At 36.7% G+C, this 25,119-nt stretch overlaps 1 protein-coding gene across 1 annotated transcript in view; it reads right to left on the bottom strand.

The window, feature by feature from the left end:
* Positions 1-25,119, bottom strand: part of LOC106070841 (allatostatin-A receptor-like) — a 327,900-nt gene that overhangs the window by 195,286 nt on the left and 107,495 nt on the right. The window contains exon 2 of the mRNA XM_056020270.1: positions 8,451-8,508. The gene's annotated coding sequence lies outside the window, so the exon portion shown is untranslated. The remainder of the gene's footprint in view (positions 1-8,450; positions 8,509-25,119) is intronic.

Here is a 25,119-nt window from a genome sequence, read left to right as displayed (position 1 = left end):
TGATGACGATGTAAAAATGTGAGCTATGCAGTAGGAATGATGCAAGAGAATCGACATTGTCGTCAGCGTCCTTAGATAGGAAAGACGACTCCAGATTGCCAGGGTGAAAAGACGTGAGTTTTGAAGTGAGTTAGATTTTGTTCAAAATACTATTTTATATTATGACTAAAGTCTACTACATTGTATTTCATCTCAAGTTACAATTTGTCTATATTGTTTTTAAAGTTACATTTAGTTTTGTTCACAAACAAGTTTTTCAAGTTTTATAAGTGAAGATATAGTACACTTACAGTCTTTGAGTTGTCTACCAGCAGTTTGGTGCTACAGGTCAACGACCGTCCACAACAATATTATACCAAGTTTAAAAAAAAATTTAGTAGCAGAAGGTGGAAAGAAGTTTAAGCGGATGTATACAAGTACAAAGTAATCACATTTTTGGCTTCATCCTTACAGTGGCGTAGCTAGGGTGGGGTAGAGGTATCCGAATTTGAAAATCACCCACTTAAGGGGAATCCCCAAAATGAGCGTCCGAAATTTGTGTTTATATTAGTTAATGGCGCCATTATCTCATGTCATGATGTCGAATATCAAAATGCAGGGGTCCCTAAAGAGGTCAAGCCCCCCCTGGGCCCACAAACCCTAGCTACGCCCAGTGCATCCTTAAGACAAACAAATGTACACAGTAGTAGAGACAAAACAAGAGATATACAAATGTACACAGTAGTAGAGACAAAACAAGAGATATACAAATGTACACAGTAGTAGAGACAAAACAAGAGATATACAAATGTACACAGTAGTAGAGACAAAACAAGAGATATACAAATGTACACAGTAGTAGAGACAAAACAAGAGATATACAAATGTACACAGTAGTAGAGACAAAACAAGAGATATACAAATGTACACAGTAGTAGAGACAAAACAAGAGATATACAAATGTACACAGTAGTAGAGACAAAACAAGAGATATACAAATGTACACAGTAGTAGAGACAAAACAAGAGATATACAAATGTACACAGTAGTAGAGACAAAACAAGAGATATACAAATGTACACAGTAGTAGAGACAAAACAAGAGATATACAAATGTACACAGTAGTAGAGACAAAACAAGAGATATACAAATGTACACAGTAGTAGAGACAAAACAAGAGATATACAAATGTACACAGTAGTAGAGACAAAACAAGAGATATACAAATGTACACAGTAGTAGAGACAAAACAAGAGATATACAAATGTACACAGTAGTAGAGACAAAACAAGAGATATACAAATGTACACAGTAGTAGAGACAAAACAAGAGATATACAAATGTACACAGTAGTAGAGACAAAACAAGAGATATACAAATGTACACAGTAGTAGAGACAAAACAAGAGATATACAAATGTACACAGTAGTAGAGACAAAACAAGAGATATACAAATGTACACAGTAGTAGAGACAAAACAAGAGATATACAAATGTACACAGTAGTAGAGACAAAACAAGAGATATACAAATGTACACAGTAGTAGAGACAAAACAAGAGATATACAAATGTACACAGTAGTAGAGACAAAACAAGAGATATACAAATGTACACAGTAGTAGAGACAAAACAAGAGATATACAAATGTACACAGTAGTAGAGACAAAACAAGAGATATACAAATGTACACAGTAGTAGAGACAAAACAAGAGATATACAAATGTACACAGTAGTAGAGACAAAACAAGAGATATACAAATGTACACAGTAGTAGAGACAAAACAAGAGATATACAAATGTACACAGTAGTAGAGACAAAACAAGAGATATACAAATGTACACAGTAGTAGAGACAAAACAAGAGATATACAAATGTACACAGTAGTAGAGACAAAACAAGAGATATACAAATGTACACAGTAGTAGAGACAAAACAAGAGATATACAAATGTACACAGTAGTAGAGACAAAACAAGAGATATACAAATGTACACAGTAGTAGAGACAAAACAAGAGATATACAAATGTACACAGTAGTAGAGACAAAACAAGAGATATACAAATGTACACAGTAGTAGAGACAAAACAAGAGATATACAAATGTACACAGTAGTAGAGACAAAACAAGAGATATACAAATGTACACAGTAGTAGAGACAAAACAAGAGATATACAAATGTACACAGTAGTAGAGACAAAACAAGAGATATACAAATGTATCTGAGTTAAACAGTTTAAACTAATTAAAAATAGCCCAAAAGAACAAGAGCTTGAATTCATTTCTCTTGGTTAGAATGTATCGTTTGTGGAAGATCAGGCAATGCATCAAAATAACCAACGGCCCCAAAATTCCTATCCTATATCTGCCAAGTGTGTCGTTGTTTGTGGGGTAAATCCTCTGAATTCAGTTTGTGTCATAGTCAAAAGTTACTTAAAGTGAAATACTAGTATCGTAACAAGAACAACTAAATAATTCATCCTTCATTATAGGATTGAAAAGAATGTTCAGAGATTTTGTGTCTTATAATTCTTCTCAACTGTAATTTTTATAATATTAGTAGAATTATAGTAAAGCTGTTAACAAGGTCTAGAATTTCTTAGCATTGATTCTTTCATCGTTTAGTAAGAACTAATCAAATACATTGTTTATATATCAATATTGCATTTGTATATTGTATCATTAGTCTCGTCTTTCTAGTTCAAGAAGTAAACTCAAATTTGGTTTCCCACTCGAGTTAATTATAATATTTTTTTATCATTAAACAAAAAAATAACGAAACAGTTTCACAAGTAACCGCTATCAAAAGTCTATTTTTGTTTTTGTTTCGCAAGAAAGTTTTTTTGTACGTCTGTTTGTGAGTCAAAAACAAAATAACATGGAGAGTTATGTTTAATAGAAATCTCTTGGTAAATGAAATCCACAGACATCGATTTCTTTCCAATAGTTTGGCGTTCTCATGTCTGTAAATATAAAGTGGACAAACAGAGAAGGGAGGGGGGGGGGGCTTGTTTCAAAAAGTTGCGATGGAAGTCAGCTGCAGCCCTCAGGACGCCATTTTTTTGTTTGTTTGGCTAATGCAAAGAGAGTTCTATCGCCCAAAGAGTGCTGCCCTCCAATTAATATGCAGGCCGATTATTTGTAAGAGTGATAAAGTTGTTCTCGACTGCGGCTTCCATGGATGTGTGTGTTGGGGGTGGGGGGTGGATTCCCAGTGTTTTACAATGAAGACCGCATTGGAAATTTGACGGCCCGCAGCAGGAGCGGCTGGTGGGGCAGGCATACGGGAGTAGGGGAATGAGGGAGGAAATAGACGTCACGTGACGTTAGCCTCCCTCGTCGATCGATGAGTGACGTCATACACACAAAGTGATGACGTATTAAGTAGACTGTATATCTCTGGCTCCGTTTGTTTGCGGACGAGTGGGCAAGCAGGGCAACAGGCAAACAATAAAAGGGAACATGTCGAGGGACACTGCACAGATTTCGGATTTAAAACCGTAGTGGGGGTGGCCGCAGCCGATGTGGAGGGCGCTGCAGAGAAAGGGGGTGTCGTATTTATATTCAAATAGTGTATGCAGAGGTAGTGGTGTGTGCATTCAACGGGGATTGAGAAAAAAATGCATATTTTTATGAATTGATGCTAGGGAAGGTGGGGAATAATTCTATGCACTCCTGTGGTAGATAAAACGTATTCATGGCCTGCGTCTGCCTCTCTGGCGGTTCCACGACAATTCGTTCACTGACATTTTGTTCACCGACAAATCGTTCACGACTTTTCGTTCACGCGACTATTCGTTCACCAGACATTTCGTTCACCAGACAATTCGTTCACGCGACATATCGCTCACGGACTATTCGCTCACAGACAACTTGTTCACCGACAACTTGTTCACCGACAGTTGGTTCACGACAAATCGTTCACGCGACTAATCGTTCACGAACAATTCGTTCACAGACAAATTGTTCACAGACAAATCGTTCACTGAATATTTCCAAAAACAAAAAATTGCTAGAGATCGGGCCTGATCCGAAATTCTTTGTAAATTTTTGTTTGTTTGTTGTTAATATTTTGTTAACGAGGACAGTATGTAATAAAAAATTATACTTAAAAGAAAAAAGAGATCTTACAAGCAAGCTGAAACATTTAAATGGGCCCTCACTTTACTATAGGTAACATTTTTACTTTCAACATGTAGGCCTTCTTTTACACTCATGTCCATTATGTGGTCTTGTTCGACCTACCCATATTTGCTTATCTTCTTAATAGCGGTCCAGATGTTTAATTAACATACCCATTTTATTGATATCTTATTAACAAAAACAAATCTTATCTTATATAATACAGACGTTTCTTCAAAAAAGAAGATGATTACGTCCTACGCGTCATGCATTCTGCCAAGTCACTGGTTTTCCTGGCTAGCTCAGACACACTAGTATTTTTTCCACAATCCTTTCAGTGTTTTTACGAGAGATAATTTAGATTTTTAACAATGGTACTAGATTTGGTACAATATATGGTTTCACTGTTCAACTCTGAACGTCACATACTAGATACAGATCTAAGGTTAATACTTATCAATTAAGACATCTAAGAAAAAAAAACTAATTACCTATAGAACACTAGGAAATATTTTGGTTCCCTATCAAAAAATTATAATTTATTGCAAAACAACAAAATAAAAATGTTTCAATAAATTTGTTATTGAAGTCAAAGCAATCAAATTAGTCTACCAATGGGTGGTCACATATAGAAACAAGTTAACTAAAATAAAAAATAAAATAAAACTTCTTTTAAACTTGATGGAAAGTACTATACTAGTGTCTAGTAGATATTTTCAATGTTAACAGATTGGACATGTGTATAGGCAATGTCCAATAAAGTTTTATGACTTCCAGAGGAGCCAGTCTGTCTAGCACTTAACTAGGTGTTAACTAGAGTATCCAGATGAATGGGTAGATTCCCGGAAGATGAAAAAAAGAAGGGGTATTAAAGGTGAAAGTAAAAATGTTACCTATAGTCAAGTGAGGGCCCGTTTACATTTTCAGCTAGCTTGTAAGATCTCTTTTTTTTATATTTTTTTTATTTTAAGTATATTTTTTACCACATTCTGTCATCATCAACAAAATATTAACAACAACAACAACGAAATTAAATAAACTCGGATTTGACCTGATCTCTAGAAATTTTTTGCATTTGGAAATAATAGTAAAGTTTTAATGTAAATAAATTAAACACGCGACGAGAATATATAATATAAACAATATGTTACTATCCAGTGAACGATTTGTCTGTGAACAATTTGTCCGTGCCGTGAACGAATAGTCGCGTGAACGATTTGTCGCGTGAACGATTTGTCGTGAACCAACTGTCGGTGAACAAGTTGTCGGTGAACAAGTTGTCTGTGAGCGAATAGTCCGTGAGCGAATAGTCGCGTGAACGAATAGTCTGGTGAACGAAATGTCTGGTGAACGAATAGTCGCGTGAACGAAAAGTCGTGAACGATTTGTCGGTGAACGAAATGTCAGTGAACGAATTGTCGTGTCCCCCTCTCTGGCGTCGTATTACCTGGCTAGAAGTGTTTCTATGTCATCAGATCGGATGAGCAAAGCATAAATATTAAGTTACTTTTAGCCAGAGGCTCTCAAACGAAACAATAGCAAGTGATACAAAGCTGAATGGTATGGGATCCATAGAAAGGTTCCGTTTGTAGCACTCATTAGTTCCTTCAATGTATCCTATTGAAAACTTGAATCTAATGTGAAGAGTTCCAATCATGACATGATCTTCAGGTTGTTTAATGCAAGGTAGTCTATGAGGATAGTGTCTAAAATCATTCTCAAAGCCATTCGACTCTGACAGACTTTGTCAACAAAGAAGGAATTTGTATTCTCTAAACACGGTAAAACTTGAAGGTCAGTAAGCGGGCTCTAGGAAAGTGTACTCTGATCTCAAACCCTGGCTGCCTTTGAGTGCTAAGGCTTCACGAGTATATCCTTCGGAAAACTTGGGCGTGGACACTGGCCACCCTCAATCGTTGGCTCTATGAGCTAAGAGTTTCTTTCTGTCAACTTTTGATAAGGAGTTGGTGCCAAGCGTTCCTTTGGATCTCATCAGCAAGACGGGGGCGTAGCAGGGCCCCAGAGGGGCCCGGGTGCAAGAATATGTTGGTAGGCCCCCTTTCCCAATAAGATTTATGTAAAGTGAGACAGAACAATTGAGTCATTGGAATGTATTGATAAATTTACCAAAAGACATTCCAATGCAAGGAGAGTAGCCTTTTTTTTATAAGTAATAATGTCTTTATGTTTGATTCAGTTAGGATTCAGACATGTAATAGTGTCTTAAAAGTCAATGTTTGTACAATTTCTTAACAGAATAAAACGACTTAAAGATGTTTCAAATAAATAAAGATTTTTTTAATGAGTTCTTTATTCTACAAATTTACATTCCTAAAACACTTCCAGGTGTAAAACTTTTCAATATTGATACAAACTATAATCTAATTCTACTTCCATCATTTAACTGTAGATAGATAGAACATTTTTCTGGCCTTCTAAGTAGCGATGTCAGTAACCAGTGCATCTATTTCTAAACTTTTTCTGTTTCTCGTTCAATGGAAATAACACAAAGAGAAGCCACCCTGCTGGCCCTGCTCTGTGTTTTAGAAATTCTTAAATATATTTTCCTGTTAGATTTTTAATATTCATAGCAATTTTAAATAAAGCCCAATTTGAGTTTTTTTGTTTAAATATAATGGTAATAACGTTCTTTAAGAACTGTGAACCTAATAAATACTAAGCATTGTTCTAATAGCGACACTATTCCACGATCAATTTAGAAATCTCTGTATCTTCTAGATCTTTGTTATAAACCTGCTCTGCAATACAGTTCTACCATTCACTGTAATAGTACAAGCACGATACCTATGATGTTTCTTTTGATTGCTTCAAGGATACTTTCTTTTTTTTTCTTTTTTATTGTTGTTTTCTTTTATTCTGTTTTAAACATTTTTACACAATACAGAAAACAACAAAACAATGTGATGCAGGCTTACCCTACTACGCCTACACAGTATCAACTTTGTCGGATCGGATAACAAAAGTTTGTTAACATTTCTTTCATCTGTTAGATCTCAAACCTAGTAGAGTTGCGGTTATGTATGTTGTAATTTACTAAATATAGTTTTACGTATTTTAAATACATAAAATAAAAGAAACAGATTAAGCTTTAGAAAAATTGAATAATTAGTAGATGTGTCGAAATATTAATTCGTGACCATCAGGACTATCCCTATAGACCTAATTGTCATTATTACACATGCACATTTTCTAAATCAAACTCTCTCTCTCGTCCTCCCACTCCATTAATACTAATACTTACAATGGTTTATGAACCTACATGGAAAACAATGGGACGATCTGGCAACAGTATTACCCTGTATAAACCTGATGGAGAACATTTCCTTCCATTTAAATAATCAAAGCCGCTGGTATATTAACTCTAGCTTCAAACACATTTATTATTGGCAGCGTGAGAATCTGACCACTGTGGTACTTAGAGCTTTTATAAGAAGAATTAAGACACTAAACTTTAATAAATGGCTTGATTCAGAGAGTAGAAACAAAACTTGATTTAGTTCAACAAGATATTTGAATAATGTTCATTTGATAGACATAGACATAGATATAGACATAACTTTTATTGAAAATGTTTTGTTTCGTAACTGCTGAAAAAATTTCCGAGTGACGTCAATACAGTTTTGTAGTAACTATTGACGTAGACAGAGTTGTGTAATTACTTTTTAAAAAATGAACTATTCAGGATGAAGGTGTCACAGAGACTATTATGTCAAGTTATTATTCTATTTTGTATAATTATGATCTACTGTTTAAAAAACAAATTGTAGAGAGATAAAGAGAGAAAGAGAAATATGTTAAAAAAGAGACAACAAAAGAGAAAGAGAGAAAAAAAGAAACAAAGGAGGGAATGGAGTCAATATTTTTAAGTTGCTTTCGAATATCGCACTAATAAATAGTAAGAAAACAAAGCAAAAGTAGACCAGATGAGGTCCGATGAAGGTCCAGATAATGCCCAGAAAATATCTTCTAGATAATGTCCCTAATATACGCTCTAATTTTTGTCGTGTAAGAACATGTGTAATCTGGCTGTACTATTTATCTCCCATAATGCTCCTGGTGTAGAAGTGCGTGTCAAAGGAATTACGTTTTTTAAAATATATCAACTGAAATTGATCAATGGCTCCCGAACATTAAGACTCTCTATTATTACATATTTAAGTACTAAGAGATCTGTGTGTATTCCCACAGTTCCGTATCACAATTATCTTGAAATGTTTCGTATCAATCGAATTTTACCATTAGCATCAAAGAAAGTCTCGGTATATTTAAATTTATAATATAGTTAAAAAAATATACTATTTATTCCATTATTCTTACATTTGTCACTTACCTTGAACTTGATTTGTGCTGTGTGAAGTCTTGAATCGTTTAGGTTTTAATCCCGATGTCTGGGGGCAAATGAAAATAAAAGAATGAAGAAGGAGAACAAATACACAATTTTTATCCTCCCACATCTGAAAACCCAAAAAAACTCGTTTGTCGTTCTTGTCCCCTGCCCTGGACTTAACGCAGAGTGACGTCAGTGTTTTCACTCCTGCGAACTATGAACGTGTGCATGTCACAGGCTGATGTGTGCAGGGGAGACAGGTGGGAGGGTGTTTCAACATGCCTGCGTGTTTTGTATTTACCTAATGGTAATTGGAGTGTGGGGGGAGTCGAACCCCTTTTCACATTAGAAGTAAATCACTAGCGACTGATGCCAATTAAGTTCTCCGGAACTAATTGTAAAATAATCTATCCGGGGTGAAGCATTCTCCGCGCTCCTTTTATTTTTTTCATTCTCTTCAACAACACCAAAAGTGAACCTTGTAAAAACACACACACACACACGTGCGCGCCAACAAACAAGCACACATCAGCTCACACGAGTACCTCGCTTTCACTAATCACTTCACGGCTACAGACAGCATTCTCCGAATGACCTATACTAGACGAAGGTAAAACTGGGAGAATTAGAAGAGAGATTTATTGAATTAGTTCTGGCGTTGATAGCTCGTAAATCTAAATTAAGGCTCCATTCTTCTATCTGCCCAAACTTTTTTTTTCTTTACATTTTATAGGCGTAACTCCACATTAGGCATCGCTAACAGATTTATGGACCTTGGCTACAAGAAAGAACCAATGGAAACTATCCTATCATTCCTAACAATAGTTGCACCCAAATTTAGATCTTCCATATACCTACAGCCAGATAAATACATGACATTCAAATACTTACAACCAGACAAATACATGACCTTCAAATACTTACAGCTAAATAACTACATGACCTCCAAATACGTAATATTAAATGAATACATGACTTTCATATATATACTTACTATTATCACTGTGTGACTAAAAAAATAGCCACCTGACATTACCAGGATAACTGAAATTATGCATTGTATGTTATTTCCTTTTTTTTATTAGAGATTTTCTATTTTGCGAAAAAAAAAACGAAACGAAATATTGGTAGCCTTTTGGTGTATCCGGTGTCTAATCATTTGTCCGCAGTTTTGAGCACTGAGGAATCCAATAAGGTTTGTTGCTGAACATACAAATTATATATGTGTCAGACGCGAATAGCCCAATTTTCAGTAAAAGAAATTACAAAAGTCATTTCTCTATAAAAGAAGTTACGAAGGCTATATAAAATACAACCACAGACCTATATATACTACAATAAATATAGGTTTTTGATTTCTAGTTACGATTTATTTAGGTAGGTGCTGTTTTACTATTACATACCAAGTATTAGAGTTTAGAAAAACCCAGGCTCGTTTCTTGTGCAACGCTATTAGCTAACACCGCATATCATCTCTCCATTAATATATTTAGATCTATAATCTAATTCTAGTCTAGGTCTATATATAAAAATCGAATAGATCTAGTCAGGGGCGGACTGGCTATATGGGCAAACGGGCAAATGCCCGGTGGGCCGGTACCAAATGGGCCGGTCTGGTCGCGACCAAAGAAAAATAAAATCAATGCAGACAACTTTAAAAAAAATTGACAGCAGCAAGACACAAAGGCCCGAACACGTTTTTTTCTTCTTGTTGTTTCAATTCTTATTACAATTAATTTTGTTTGAAACTCAACAAGAATATAATTTTAAGAATTACACTATACACTGTACGTATTATAATTTGTAAAACGTTAGACCGTACTTTCTGCTATGCACGAGCGGCATGGCCTTTAACACTACTTTGATGTCTTCGAGAAATTGTTTGGCCTGATCATTTTGATGGTCGGCATGGGCCTTTGATGGCACTCCTATTTTTGTTTTGCTCCTTCCCTCAACCGTTTTTTTGATGGTTCCATTGAAAGTTAACGAAAAAGAGGGATGGGAGAGGTTAAGTTAGAAAACATTGATATAACGCGGCAAAAGGGGAGACAATTAGCTCGTTAACAAAACTTAGAAGTTAACTTAAACACATACAGACAACCGCGAAATAGCAAACCACCCAACTTATTCATAACTCAATATGGGTATAGCCTTATAAAGTTCTACTTTCTGCGATTTGAAATGAAAAAAGTAAGTTTCTTGTTGTTTATTTGTAATAACATAGATCTAAAAATACTACACTTAAGGCTTACAAAAAAAATTATTATTTAATTAAAACATAAATCTAGATCGAAATCGGTACTTTCGCCGTTATGATTATATGATTAATGGCAAACTTATGCTTAGTATAAAGTCATTGATGATGAAAATTATTACAATAATTTATATAGCGCTGTCACATCCCATATTTTGAAAGGTGATTTAGAATCATTTATATTTTAAATAATATATTCATATACAAATCGCGTTTTTGAGAATGTACTAGGACGAAGCAATAGCTTTTCACATTTAGAAGTACCTCTCTAACCGTTCTGCTTTCTCTTATCTTGTAAAGGAATATATATAGTTCGTCCATCGTAGTTCGATTATGACCACTTTGTCATCCAGGGGGCTGAGGGCTTTGCACTGGGGTTTTATGTCTCCTCGTGTGGTTGGTGAGACCTATGTGAGCCCGGAATGTTCGGCTGCACACTGGGCAGGTTATTCCAGCTGGAGCTAGTGTCATTGGCCTTGCTTTTCTTCTCTGGCGTTTTTCTTCTGCCAGCATGTTCTCTTTTCCTCAGCAACCTGTGCGCCGGTTTTCACAGCGCGACGTCATGATGCTCTGTCATGTGCCTCTGTCTGCCAGGTGGCTGGATCTATGCTGAACGTCTTCAGAGAAGCTTTGAGGGTGTCCCTGAAGCGCTTTCTTTGACAACCTTGCGAGCGCTTTCCTTCGCTTAGTTGGCCATACAAGAGTCGTTTAGGGATGCGGTGGTCTTCCATTCTGCATACATGTCCTGCCCATCGCAGCTGGGACTGCATCAGGATGTTGTGGATGCTTTGCAGACCCGCTCTTTGGAGGACTTCAGTATCTGGTATTTTGTCTTGCCATTTGACATTCAGTATTTTTCACAGACATGTTGTGGTAGTGATTCAGTTTCTTTGCATGTTAATTGTACACTATCCATGTTTCTGAGTCATAGAGAAATGTAGGGAGGACGACGGCTCGATAGACCCCTAGTTTTGTATTTGTGGTGATACCACTTTAGAGGAATGGGTTGCCTGAGTCAGCCAGGAAAACCAATGACTTAGCATATTTTAAGTCACAGATCAACATGAATGACTAGATTGACACGTGAAATGCGTAGGACCTAACTATTTTTATTATTTTGAAGAAACGTCTGTAATCTATAAGTAATACCAAAAAGTTTGAAACTCATTAAGGCTGCTATTGTAGTGTTTATAGTTTTCAGCCTACATACATGTATAAATAGAATACATTATATAAGCCTACGAAAGCATACATCCAGTTTTCGATGCGTTATCAAACTTTATATATATATATTGAATAGAATTAGGCTCACAACTATGATAAAACTCATGGGCGTAGCCGAGAGGGGAGGAGTTTAAACCATCACCGGCCTCAGATCTCATTGTCTGAAAGGGAAACTTTACTTACTTCCCCAGTGCAGCCAACTTAAGCAAACTACAGTCACCAAATTTCATGAGCGTAGCCAAAGGGGTTTTGTGGTTTCCCTCCCCCCTCCCACCTCCAATACAAAACTAAAGCATTTTACCTTTTTCTACCAGTCGCTGGACTCCACTGAATAGAAGATTTAGTTTTTGATTTTTTTAGCAGAAGAGTATACTGCCTTTCACTAATTATAGGAACAGAGTATTCTAGTGTAGAAAAAACGTTTGAAAGAATGAAATATAAGATTAATTACATATAGACACACACTAATATATATATATATATATATATATATATATATATATATATATATTGCGGAGAGGTTTAACCCCCCCCCACACACACACACACCGAAAATATATGACATGACATTTGTGGGCCGGTTTATATGGTAATGCCCGGGCCGGTTTTGATACCCAGTCCGCCCCTGGATCTAGTAATAGTATAGATTCTATCTTGAGGCTAGATTGCCGAGTCTAGCCTATGCTATGCCTATAGTCAGTTTTTATTAGAAAAAAAGTCTAGATAGTAATAAAGACTAAAGTTTTTTAATTATTATATTATTAGATATAGACATAGAACATAAATTTAATAATAATGTAATACGTTTACTATACTTTATACTTAATCTACTAGACTAGAGATCTATCTATAGATCTATCTATAATCTAGTCAATCTAGATCTATAGGCCCCAACAATATGCATTATAATACTTCTAATAATAATGACTTACTTAATAAGTTAGTACTTAGACTTAGATCTATTATAGTTTATTAATAGATTTACTTTTCAATGCCTAGACCTAATAATTTAAGTAATTTTAAGTAATTTAAGTAATTTAATGATGTCTATAATGACTGATTATTTTAATTTTTTTTATAGTAATAGGCCTACTAGATCTAGGTCTAGACTCTAGACTCTACTTAAATAATAAAATTGCGAATGATGTCTATAATGACTGATTATTTTAATTTTTTTTATAGTAATAGGCCTACTAGATCTAGGTCTAGACTCTAGACTCTACTTAAATCTAGTCTAAAATAATGACTGTGTAAGACTCTAGATGATTAAGAAGTTCACATAGATGTGTTTTTAATAATACGGCATGTCGGCTGAAAGTATATAAAGTGCTTTTTTTTGTAAAAATAAAAAATAGGTGCCGGTACTCAGTGATAGATTGCCTAACTTTCAACTAATAATAAATTAACAATTAACGTTGAATTACAAGAAAAGTAATCATTTTTCCCGACATTGAAAAAAGGTGCCGGTACCCCGTACCGGTGCGTACCGTCACAAAAATATATGTATATCTCAATCTTCTTTCATTTAATTTTTTTTTTTGCGGGGTTATTGCTACTTAATACATTGATACCGGATCGATTTAAATAGGGCCTAAGTATACAAGCTGGATTTCGAGCATTGGATAGAAGAGAAGAGAAATAGAAGAGATGGACTGACTCATAGTGTAGCTTGTCTGCATCTGCAAAAACACAAACTCTCTTTGTAATCTTATCAGTTAGACTTTCAAAACTATTTTTAAAAAACTTAGTGATTATTTTTACTGTATAAGTCTATTATTATTCCTTTTTAGAATTAGGATATAAACAAAAATTTGCCATATGACTTTGTCTAACAGAAAAAAATAATGAAACTTACGTCTATTTATAGTTATTTTTAGTTACCTAGTAATATAAAATATATTGAACTAATACGTACATTCATCATAATGCAGCCATGCGATTTTTCGCTTATGAACATAGCATTATTTAGGACCAATATTTTACAAAGGCTGCTTGGAGAAATCAGGTATACCCATTAGGAGAAAAACGACCCATTTACACAAGAAAAATTTAAGACACTAGAACAGACACAAAATAGACAGTGATATTCATAACAAAATAATATTCAAAATTGATTAGAGTAACACCTTTTTAAGTAATCATTTAAAGTTTAAAATCACTACAATTTTTTTCAACAATTATTTTGTGTATGAAATTGTGTATCGGAAAATGCCGGGTACTTGAAATAAGCTAGTCCTAAAAAAACAACACAGATCTTGGGTAAAATACTCATCAAATAAAGTACTGTAAATGTGTAGTTTTACGCGCTAGTTTCAGGTCTTTTCTTTTTATAGCATCTATTGGGTTTGATCACAACTACCCGTATTTTTGTGCAGAATTTTTTTCTCTATCAGGCACACTTAAAATTATAGCATAATAATGTCAGTTTAATTTAAAGAGAGAACTGAAAAATGCAAAGATATATAAGGAAAAAGGCCACTTCCGGCCCAATACTTTTTAATCAAAGAAACGAAACGGACTAGTCCAACAAACCCTATTCTATGAAGTGCTTCCCTTTGTGTCAATTTGTTTTTATTTAACTGGCAACATTGAGCGTTTCATTTGACTTGTGTATTATGAAATAGTTGGTAGTGTTATTCCGTGTTTAGGTTTGAGCCCCAAAATAAATTGTGTAACAAAAGCAGGCTTATATATATACATATAAAAAGTATTTTTAACCATACTTGGGTGCAAAAACAAAACACTTCATGGAGCAGAAGCTAGTGGCGTGTCTCTGCTCTGGTGCAAATCGGGTCACGTCTGCTGTCGACCTAAAGGATGTATCAGGTGTGAAGTGTCCTCAATAAATGCGAGAACCGTGTAGCTGTCCAGGGGATGCAGCGCTGGGCCCTACAACCGATTGGCAGTTGGCACGTCACGCCCGCCTGCGCATGCGCAGACACTACACACGTGAGACAAATTTCACGATAATCTGTGTTATGATTTTGTGGTGGGGGCGGCTAATATGAGGGGTTGGGGTAGAGGGGTAGAGCGCACAGTAGTCTTGCCGATGTTCTGAGCTCAATCTATAATATCATACTTATTTCTTTTTGTTTGCTGAGAAAACATTTTCCAGTTCGTGAATCAAAACAATACTTATATCAGAAACAAGAGAAATATTTTTTAAAAAATACTTTCACATATAAGGTTGTACAAAATGTTTAAAGGCTTTTAAAAGCATTTGAAAAAAAAAGAAAGAAAGAAAGAAACGACCTAAATTTGAATTATGGCTTACGTCTCCTCAAGCCGACATTCTAACCACTCTGCTAGGGAGGTGCCTATGACTATAGAATAGTTACAGTATAGTTATATATTGTTTTTTTCAAACTTACTTTGTAGGGAACTATAATTGAAACAGTATGCAACATATATATATATATCACAACTTCATTTAAGAACTATTTCGCTCCCTTTACAAAAAAAATAATTAATCAACTAATTGGCTCATTTCTTTTTATTGATTCTTGTGTTGTCGGGTAATTGAAATAATTGTGTGAAATTTCAGATTGATCCGAGATTGGGTGTGGGAGAAATCACGTGTACAGACTTTTTACTAGACAAATGTGTGAGTTGATATAATCTTTGTTTAGAAAAAAGTTACAACTTATAGCATTGCGATCAGTCTGGGGGCCATGGAGGTCAAGTCAATGGATGTCAAGTTCATCAGTAGTTAGGGCCGACAATTGACTAGGGTGTCATGCACCAAGGCCTACCGTGCTCCTTTCCTAAACATGGCCTCCTTCAGTCTCGTAACGACAATAGATCAACATAGGTCAGGTAGATAGGTCAGGTAGATAGGTCAGGTAGATAGGTCAGGTAGATAGGTCAGGTAGATAGGCTGGGCAATGACCTAAAAGTCTAGATGTTCGGGTATCAAGCTCGGTGTCCCTTGGTTAGGAAGCCAAACCATTTACTACTCACTCACCAAGTACTCATAACTCTTTACAAAGAGGAGGTCACTATTTAGAAGAAATAGGGACATATGTATATATATAATATATGTATGAAGAGAGAGAGAGAGAGAGAGAGAGAGCGACTGATAAAAAGACAGAGCTATGTTTTGTATTAATTAATGCTTACTGGCCAGTGTTAAAACATAACTACAAATACACTTATATCGAGTTCTTGAAACCCAATTGATTCTTTTAGATTCAATAACTGCACTGTCAAAATGTAAAAGGTTTAGAAGGGAAGATTCTTTCGATTTTTTCTATGCACAAAGAAGTCAGCCAACAGAAGCTTCTTTTTATATGCATGCTCAATCTAAATTGTTACGAATCTCACTATCCAGGCTCTCTGCAAACTGCACCATACACCACCAACTTAAAGAACTTGACAACTCAGGGCTCCAAAGTAACGTAACACTTTAATACTTGAATAAATAACAGCCAATACTGTACAATTGGCAAAAGGTACACAGTACAAATATCTCTCCGATAACACCGTACCGCCGTATCAACTCTTGCACTGGCCTCTCCGTCTCGTTCCAGGCTTGCACTGGGTTCAACAGTTCAGGACTGACTTCACACACTAGGCTCGTTGTGTCGGACTCGATCACAGACCAAGATCAAGACGCCAGTCGTCTCAACTGTACTTGACAGTACTCCGCACTGAACCGTCCTAATGCTCCGTACAGAACCACACCGTTGAACTGTGCTGTAGTCGACCGTGTTCTGAACCCCTGTCGTGAACCTTCTGTCGTGAACCTTCTGTCGTAAACCTTCTGTCGTGGACTTTGCTGTATTGAGCCCCTTTTCTCCACCGTCTTGACTGCGACACCTCCGCTCTTATATAGGGTCCCTACTGGCCTTCTCGAACCGGACAGAACGCCACTGGACGTTTCTAGGTGGTCAGATGACTACAACTCTCGTGACGCTCCTGAGCTCTGTTCACGACGGCGATCCTTCCCGAACCGTCCTGTTGACACTCGACTCGGCTGACCGTCGTAGCTCGTCACGGTTGACAGCTCGTCTAGCACTGGCCTGGGGCGATTTGCGTCGGCTGACTACACACACACCACTACCCCCATCTGTGCCACCACCAGGTTTATAACAATATATATACTTTTTTTCATGGCTCAAGAGTTTGGACAAGAAGTAAAGGAAATATCACTCTTTTATTCCTGCAAATCAAACGGACTAGACTTACCCAACGAAAAAAAAAAGAGGGGTTGGGGGAGAACAAGTAGTATTCACCCGTCACTAAATAGCAGGGCCGGACTTAACCGTTGTGGGGCCCTATGCAAAACGGATTTCGCGGGGCCAAGTTTGTAGGGAAACGGATAATAAGTGAAAATTCGTCTTTGCATTTTATTCATTCTTTACTACCTACATAATTACTTTACGAGCCTTGCGTGTAGCGAAGTCATACAGTATATCATAAAAATTCCATATCCTACATAGATCACGCTCAATAGTATGAATTACCAAATGTTTCAATCTATCTTCGAGAATTGTTGACCTCAAGTAATTCTTCATTAGTTAGAGGCGCGAGAAGCTTCTTTCACCAGATTCCACACATACGGGTATTACATAATGCCGTTATTTTTTTCATCGCGCGTAGGATAGGCGTTTTCCAATTTGAATGACAGCCTAAAATGACAATTTTTTGTCTATACATTTCAGGAATTTTTTTTTTTTTTTTTAGTTTCAAAAGATTTTAATAATTTCCGGAGATTTCCATGAATTTTTCATATATTTTGCAATTTCAGGAGATTTCAAGTAGCTCTTGGTAAATCAGGAGGCTGTGGAAATTTTGTTATAAGTTATAAAATGGTTTAATTAAATAATTTACATCTAGAATTAGCGCGGGTCCTTTAAAAGTGCGGGCCACTCTGGTCGCAAAGGTTGCAGTGGCCTAAGGCCGGCCCTGCGTATGCTGGCTCGACTAGTACTTGATGTTTCAATAATGAGAAATGTTCATGCATTGCGGACAATCTATAAATAGTAAGCAGTTTGGTGTCTCCGGTGTTGAAATAAAGAAGGAAGTGTTTAGAAGGTCTGTTTGGAAAATGTTCCATATTAATTTGAATCCAATTTTTTTGAAACTCTTTTTTTTTTGTAATTTTATTTAGTTGGCAATTTTGAAGTTTATTTTTAACGTCCTTGACATTGTTTAGCTTCTCGTGACCATCTCCAGTACGCGGTGATACAATTGTTCATTGAGCTACAAAGAAATGAATGAACAGAGTATACCATGGAACTCTATTGTTTCTCAACGTTCGAAAGTATTTATTCTCAGAGAAAGACGTTGTTTGTCTTACTGATTCTTCCTATAGTCTTAACTCTTTCTCTCCGTAATTATTTACCACATTCTGGTGGAATCAACGCTGGCGGCGTCAGATAGGAGAGAATGAGTTAAGCAGACTCTGTCATAAGAATTTAAAAGAACAAATGACATGTATTAAAGCTTGCTCTGATAACGTTTCAACAGAAGAGTATGACGCCTGACATGGGCAACTGGTCGCTCCCCTAACACCCAAGAAGGCGCCACTTTTACCTGTGATTATGTAGGGAGGGTGGGGTAACGGTTCTCCAGTTTAAGACGCGACAGCCCTCAAGAAGAAGTGCAACTTGAAACATTTACGTTTCAGCTCAGATGGCGGCCAATAAATTCATTTCAAATTTCACATTAATCCGTGGCATTACTTTCTATGGCGCAGGTAGAGGTAGAGCTTCCTTTCACAATGCACTCACCACAGGGAGGAAACAAGTTCACCTCAACACAACATGTCGCACATTACACGACAGGAGTTTATGTATCTAGAGGTGCAGGAGCTTATGTATCTAGAGGTGCAGGAGCTTATGTATCTAGAGAGACAGGAGTTTATGTACCTAAAGAGAGACAGGAGTTTATGTACCTAAAGAGAGACAGGAGTTTATGTACCTAAAGAGAGACAGGAGTTTATGTACCTAAAGAGAGACAGGAGTTTATGTACCTAAAGAGAGACAGGAGTTTATGTACCTAAAGAGAGACAGGAGTTTATGTACCTAAAGAGAGACAGGAGTTTATGTACCTAAAGAGAGACAGGAGTTTATGTACCTAAAGAGAGACAGGAGTTTATGTACCTAAAGAGAGACACAGCCTCGGCCAGTCTTGTACGGTGACACGATTGTATTTGTCCTTGGACGTGTTACACGAGACTTAGTCTTAGCACGGCCCCATCTATTCGCCTACTAAGTTTGAAAGAAGTCTTAGCACGGCCCCATCTATTCGCCTACTAAGTTTGAAAGAAGTCTTAGCACGGCCCCAGCTATTCGCCTACTAAGTTTGAAAGAAGTCTTAGCACGGCCCCAGCTATTCGCCTACTAAGTTTGAAAGAAGTCTTAGCACGGCCCTATCTATTCGCCTACTAAGTTTGAAAGAAATCTTAGCACGGTCTCATCTATTCGCCTACTAAGTTTGAAAGAAGTCTTAGCACGGTCCCATCTATTCGCCTACTAAGTTTGAAAGAAATCTTAGCACGGTCCCATCTATTCGCCTTCTAAGTTTGAAAGAAATCTTAGCACGGTCCCATCTATTCGCCTACTAAGTTTGAAAGAAGTCTTAGCACGGCCCCATCTATTCGCCTACTAAGTTTGAAAGAAGTCTTAGCACGGCCCCAGCTATTCGCCTACTAAGTTTGAAAGAAGTCTTAGCACGGCCCCATCTATTCGCCTACTAAGTTTGAAAGAAGTCTTAGCACGGCCCCATCTATTCGCCTACTAAGTTTGAAAGAAGTCTTAGCACGGCCCCAGCTATTCGCCTACTAAGTTTGAAAGAAGTCTTAGCACGGCCCCAGCTATTCGCCTACTAAGTTTGAAAGAAGTCTTAGCACGGCCCCATCTATTCGCCTACTAAGTTTGAAAGAAGTCTTAGCACGGCCCCATCTATTCGCCTACTAAGTTTGAAAGAAGTCTTAGCACGGCCCCATCTATTCGCCTACTAAGTTTGAAAGAAGTCTTAGCACGGCCCCATCTATTCGCCTACTAAGTTTGAAAGAAGTCTTAGCACGGTCCCATCTATTCGCCTACTAAGTTTGAAAGAAGTCTTAGCACGGTCCCATCTATTCGCCTACTAAGTTTGAAAGAAATCTTAGCACGGTCCCATCTATTCGCCTACTAAGTTTGAAAGAAGTCTTAGCACGGCCCCATCTATTCGCCTACTAAGTTTGAAAGAAGTCTTAGCACGGCCCCATCTATTCGCCTACTAAGTTTGAAAGAAGTCTTAGCACGGCCCCATCTATTCGCCTACTAAGTTTGAAAGAAATCTTAGCACGGTCCCATCTATTCGCCTACTAAGTTTGAAAGAAATCTTAGCACGGTCCCATCTATTCGCCTACTAAGTTTGAAAGAAATCTTAGCACGGCCCCATCTATTCGCCTACTAAGTTTGAAAGAAGTCTTAGCACGGCCCCATCTATTCGCCTACTAAGTTTGAAAGAAGTCTTAGAACGTCCCATCTATTCGCCTACTAAGTTTGAAAGAAATCTTAGCACGGTCCCATCTATTCGCCTACTAAGTTTGAAAGAAATCTTAGCACGGCCCCACCTATTCGCCTACTAAGTTTGAAAGAAGTCTTAGCACGGCCCCATCTATTCGCCTACTAAGTTTGAAAGAAGTCTTAGCACGGTCCCATCTATTCGCCTACTAAGTTTGAAAGAAGTCTTAGCACGGCCCCATCTATTCGCCTACTAAGTTTGAAAGAAGTCTTAGCACGGCCCCATCTATTCGCCTACTAAGTTTGAAAGAAGTCTTAGCACGGTCCCATCTATTCGCCTACTAAGTTTGAAAGAAGTCTTAGCACGGCCCCATCTATTCGCCTACTAAGTTTGAAAGAAGTCTTAGCACGGTCCCATCTATTCGCCTACTAAGTTTGAAAGAAGTCTTAGCACGGCCCCATCTATTCGCCTACTAAGTTTGAAAGAAGTCTTAGCACGGCCCCATCTATTCGCCTACTAAGTTTGAAAGAAGTCTTAGCACGGCCCCATCTATTCGCCTACTAAGTTTGAAAGAAATCTTAGCACGGTCCCATCTATTCGCCTACTAAGTTTGAAAGAAATCTTAGCACGGTCCCATCTATTCGCCTACTAAGTTTGAAAGAAATCTTAGCACGGCCCCATCTATTCGCCTACTAAGTTTGAAAGAAGTCTTAGCACGGCCCCATCTATTCGCCTACTAAGTTTGAAAGAAGTCTTAGAACGTCCCATCTATTCGCCTACTAAGTTTGAAAGAAATCTTAGCACGGTCCCATCTATTCGCCTACTAAGTTTGAAAGAAATCTTAGCACGGCCCCACCTATTCGCCTACTAAGTTTGAAAGAAGTCTTAGCACGGCCCCATCTATTCGCCTACTAAGTTTGAAAGAAGTCTTAGCACGGTCCCATCTATTCGCCTACTAAGTTTGAAAGAAGTCTTAGCACGGCCCCATCTATTCGCCTACTAAGTTTGAAAGAAGTCTTAGCACGGCCCCATCTATTCGCCTACTAAGTTTGAAAGAAGTCTTAGCACGGTCCCATCTATTCGCCTACTAAGTTTGAAAGAAGTCTTAGCACGGCCCCATCTATTCGCCTACTAAGTTTGAAAGAAGTCTTAGCACGGTCCCATCTATTCGCCTACTAAGTTTGAAAGAAGTCTTAGCACGGCCCCATCTATTCGCCTACTAAGTTTGAAAGAAGACAGTTTATAAAACGCTCGTTAGTATCTAAGACGGAGGATGAAAGCTATTTGAAGTAAAGGAATAGACCAACTCAGTTGTAAGCTAGCACGATAGCGTAGAGGAAACACATGGCTGCAACTTGTTTCACAGAGAGAGAGAGAGAGAGAGAGAGAGAGAGAGAGAGAGCTTTTGAAATCTTACATTCATCTTCAGAGCCATGCAAAAATACTGCACTCTTCTAAAACATATTTGTCTTATTAGTTTGAAAATATTTGGATTCCTTCCCTTTCTCGTTCTGAAGGAAAAAACAAAAGTAAAAAAGTAAAGTTCTGAAAACAATCAATAATCATTAATATATAGACTGAAACATAACATTGAGCAACTCTACAACCCTACAGTCTTTTGTTGTTTTTTTTTACTGACAGAATTTGTTTCCCATTTTAAAAGACGGCTTTTGGTAATCGATTCCTCCCCAAATCGATTCTAAAATAGATTGTTTCGTTCCAAAACGAAATGTTTTTTCTTTTATTTCACTTTCTGTCATGGCGGGAAATTGAAAAGAAAGGGAAAAAAGAAAAGAGGATGAAATTAAATAAAAAAAAAACACGCACGCGCGCAAGCACGCACACGAATCTTTTCTAAAACGATAGACAGACGAACAATAAAGACAAAATAATTATGACAGGAGTTTAATTATTAAAGAGACCGATCTAAAAATAGATGGTAGCTGGGAATGGATTTTTTTTTTTGGGGGTGGGGAGGTGTCTGTGAATTGCCTCGGTGTTGTCTCAGTAATGTGTCTCAATGTTATGTCTCGTTAAAAGTGTCTCAAAGTTATGTCTTGTTAATGTGTTTTAATGTTATGTTTTGTAAATGTGTCTCAATTCTGTTTCTTGTAATGTGTCTCACTATTATGTTTGTTTAACGTGTGTGAAAGTGATGTCATATTAATGTGTCTCAATGTTATGTCATATCAATGTGTCTCAATGTTATGTCATATTAATGTGTCTCAATGTTATGTCATATTAATGTGTCTCAATGTTATGTCGTATTAATGTGTCTCAATGTTATGTCACATCAATGTGTCTCAATGTTATGTCATATTAATGTGTCTCAATGTTATGACATATTAATGTGTCTCAATGTTAGATTATATTGATGTGTCTCAATGTTATGTCAAATCAATGTGTCTCAATGTTATGTCATATTTATGTGTCTCAATGTTATGTCATATAAATGTGCCTCAATGTTTTGTCATATTAATTTGTCTTAATGTGATGTCATATTAATGTGTCAAAATGTTATGTCATATAAATGTGTCTCAATGTAATGTATTGTTTATCTGTATCGATGTTATTCTATATCAATGTGTCTCAATGTGATGTCATATTAATTTGTTTTAATGTGATGTCATATTAATGTGTCAAAATGTTATGTCATATAAATGTGTCTCAATGTAATGTATTGTTTATCTGTATCGATGTTATTCTATATCAATGTGTCTCAATGTGATGTCATATTAATTTGTTTTAATGTGATGTCATATTAATGTGTCAAAATGTTATGTCATATGTCATATTAATGTGTCAAAATGTTATGTCATATGTCATATTAATGTGTCTCAATGTGATGTATTGTTTATCTGTATCGATGTTATTCCATATTAATGTGCCTCAATGTTATGTCATATAAATGTGTCTCAATGTAATGTATTGTTTATCTGTATCGATGTTATTCCATATTAATGTGCCTCAATGTTATGTCATATTAATTTGTCTTAATGTGATGTCATATTAATGTGTCAAAATGTTATGTCATATGTCATATTAATGTGTCTTAATGTGATGTCATATTAATGTGTCTCAATATTATTTCATATTGATGTGTCTTAATGTTATGTATGTTTATCTGTATCTATGTTATCCATATCAATTTGTCTCAATGTAATGTCATATAAATGTGTCTCAATATTATTACATATTAATGTGTCTCAATGTTATGTCATATTAATGTGTCTCAATATTATGTCTTATGAATGTTACTCAATGTTATGTCTTGTTCATCTGTATCAATGTCATTCCATATTAATGTGTCTCAATGGTATCGCTTTCTAGTGTGTTTCAAAGCATAAAGTTCAAATGAAAATGAAAAAGCACGACTGGACAAGAGGCAATGAGCAAAAATAACCGAAACAAAACAAAGGCATTAATACCAAGCAATAACAAGTGATTGGTCTGGTCGCTAGTCAACACAATAGACCCACTAATCTTAGCCGCGTCACGTTATTAGGTCATCAATTCTATAAACTGACCTGTTTAGGTCATTTGTTGAATTAAAAAGTTTCCTAGTGTTCTGAGAAAACTTGAGGTCAAAGTGTTCACAAACTTTGAAGAGAAATAAAATGAGAAAATCGATATATCAAAGGGAGAGATTTGTTTAATTTATCATCCTAACCTTTAATCAAAGTTTCTCTGAGTCCTTGACCTAAAGAATTTTTGTTATTCTTAGTTAAAGTAAAAAGTGCATTACTTAAGAGAATCTAGATCAGTCTCATCAATCTACTCTAGGGCTTAATTCTCTGAACGGATGCATTCTTTGCAGACCAGTCATTTTGAGCCTGGGGTAGAACTCAGGGTATTACTGCATCTGTTTTCAATTAACTCTGGTATCTATTATCTCTGGTTGTACTTACCTTTGTTATCACTATACGTAATTGTACACCTGAAGCATATCAGCGTTTTAAATATTTTACTTTTGTAACTAATATGAAAAAATTGAAGCATCCCTTTAAGACTTTGCGATCTATAAGGCAAAAGATGTATTGGTCATCTGTTTCTTTGGCTGACGGCTATCCAGTGTCATGTGGACCAATCAACGAGCACCCGCGTTGTTTTCCCCATCTAATGTGAAGTAGCCATGAGAGCTGGTGTAGAGGTGGTGTAGATTTGGTGTAGAGTTGGTGTTAATGTAGAGTTGGTGTAGAGTTGGTGTAGATTTGGTGTAGAGTTGGTGTAGATTTGGTGTAGAGTTGGTCTAGAGTTGATGTAGAGCTGGTGTAGAGTTGGTGTAAATTTGGTGTAGAGTTGGTGTTGATGTAGAGTTGGTGTAGAGAGGGTGTAGAGTTGGTGAAGAGTTGGTGTAGAGTTGGTGTAGAGTTGGTGTTGGTGTAGAGTTGGTGTAGAGTTGGTAGAGACGCAGGAACGTCCTAAAAATACCGAAGTTAAAAATGTAAGCCTTCACTGAGATTCAAACCTTAGACCACTCAGTTCGAAAGCCAAGCACTTTACCTCTCAGTCACCAAGCCCCCTTGTAACTAAAATGTGAACAAATACTAACTTCCAGGCATGGTCTATAGTACTGGAACAGAATTGAGATGAGACTTTAAAAGGTATAACCAAGATACAACCAAGATACAACTAAGGTATAACCGAGATACAACCAAGGTACAACTGAGATACAACCAAGGTTTAACCAAGATACAATCAAGCTCTCAACCACAGACCTCTGACTCGGCGACATGA

This window comes from Biomphalaria glabrata, chromosome 2, assembly GCF_947242115.1.
Source record: "Biomphalaria glabrata chromosome 2, xgBioGlab47.1, whole genome shotgun sequence".
NCBI lineage: Eukaryota > Metazoa > Mollusca > Gastropoda > Planorbidae > Biomphalaria > Biomphalaria glabrata.
Note: the sequence above shows the minus strand (reverse complement) of the source record. Positions and strands in the feature narration are given on the sequence as shown.